The 1738-nt window shown below is 47.5% G+C and overlaps 1 long non-coding RNA gene across 1 annotated transcript in view; it reads right to left on the bottom strand.

Moving 5' to 3' along the window:
• LOC144527714 (uncharacterized) overlaps positions 1-1534 on the bottom strand; it is a 5739-nt gene extending 4205 nt beyond the window's left edge. The window contains exon 1 of the long non-coding RNA XR_013502846.1: positions 1292-1534. This is a non-coding gene — a long non-coding RNA (uncharacterized LOC144527714). The remainder of the gene's footprint in view (positions 1-1291) is intronic.
• Positions 1535-1738: the final 204 nt, after the last annotated feature.

Genomic DNA, 1738 nt, shown 5'->3' with positions numbered 1-1738 from the left:
TCACATACCCTTCACCATACCCCCCACATCATCACATACCCTTCACCATACCCCCCCCCATCATCACATACCCTTCACCATACCCCCACATCATCACATACCCTTCACCATACCCCCCACATCATCACATACCCTTCACCATAGCCCCCCCATCATCACATACCCTTCACCATACCATGTGATGATGGGGGGTATGATGAAGGGTATGTGGCCCGTAGTGAAGTTGAGTTTGGCACCCCTGATTCAGATGATCAGACTGTTTACTTGACTTTAGTCTTCCCCTCCCAGGGAGCCATCAATGTAACTCTGAAACCTGCAGACGACAGCAGTTGTTATGAAGTTATGTCATTAGCAGCCCGTCAGTAACCCTGTCAACCTGCATGAATCAACCTATTATTAGAGCCAGTTTCACCATTATTAAATGCAACCTGTTATTAAATACTCTTTAAAGCCCCATGATACCAACCCTTAAAGCAATGACAGGGTTATTAAGGAGTCATATGGATTTAAAGAAGACAGCAAGGACAATTAAGCAATAAAGGAAGGATACTGGTGTGCCTTGGAAACTCAAATAATTGGTCGATTGATTGACAGATACTAACAGAAATATCTATCTGTCTGTCTGCCTGCCTCACACACACACACACACACACACACACACACACTCACAGTCACACACACACACACACACACTCACAGTCACTCACACACACTCACAGTCACACACACACACACAGTCACTCACACACACACAGTCACTCACACACACACAGTCACTCACACACACACACACACAGTCACACACACACACACACACACACACACAGTCACTCACACACACACACACACACACACACACACACAAACACACACACACACACACACACATACAAACACACACACACAAAGACACACATACACACACAGAGACACACACACACACACACACACACACACAAAGACACACATACACACACACAGTCACACACTATCTCTCTATCTATCTCTCTATCTCTCTATCTATCTATCTATCTATCTATCTATCTATCTATCTATCTATCTATCTATCTATCTATCCATATTCTTCAGTTCACAGCTACAGTTTAGGCTATATTTAAATTAGCCTACTGTTGTCCTGGTCACAAACTATTTAAACTTTGACAAAAACATAATCTTAATGTCTATTAGAAGTTGTTAAAACTCTCTCTCCGGTCCCCACAGAAGACCGCCTGCTCTGCTCCGCAGTTGTTTACCAGCAGCGGGGAGTCCTCGGAGGGTTTTACCCACCTACCAGTCACATCCAGACGGCCCGGATCCCTCCGCCATGTCGCTGTCCGTGACCCCGCGGGTCGCCTCCGCCCGCCGCTGGCTTCGCTGTGTTGGCTGACCGCGGCGCGGTGCGGCACGGCACGAACGCGTTATTCAAACATTAACGAAGAGAAGTTAATAAAAGTAGCCTAAAACTATGTGTTGACTCGGTCTGAAGGAAGGCAGTACGTTCCTTCTTCTTCCTCCTCCCCATTCCTCCCCACTTTCCGCTCTTGGCTTTTGGCCGAGTAACAGAGCGCGGGAGAGCGGTGAACATCCGGGCATTTTCGCCGCCGTGGTACCGCTTGTTCTAATAGGGAATGAATAGAATCGCTCCGCTCTGCCGTTATTTCAGCGTTCGGCCAAGTGACGGAGGTTTTCAACGGTTAAAACAGCAAGCAGCACCGGCCCACAGGACAGGAGGAGCCTA

The sequence above is a fragment of the Sander vitreus genome, chromosome 13 (assembly GCF_031162955.1).
Source record: "Sander vitreus isolate 19-12246 chromosome 13, sanVit1, whole genome shotgun sequence".
Classification (NCBI taxonomy): domain Eukaryota; kingdom Metazoa; phylum Chordata; class Actinopteri; order Perciformes; family Percidae; genus Sander; species Sander vitreus.
The sequence above is the reverse complement of the archived record's forward strand: the minus strand, read 5'-3'. Positions and strand labels throughout refer to the sequence as shown.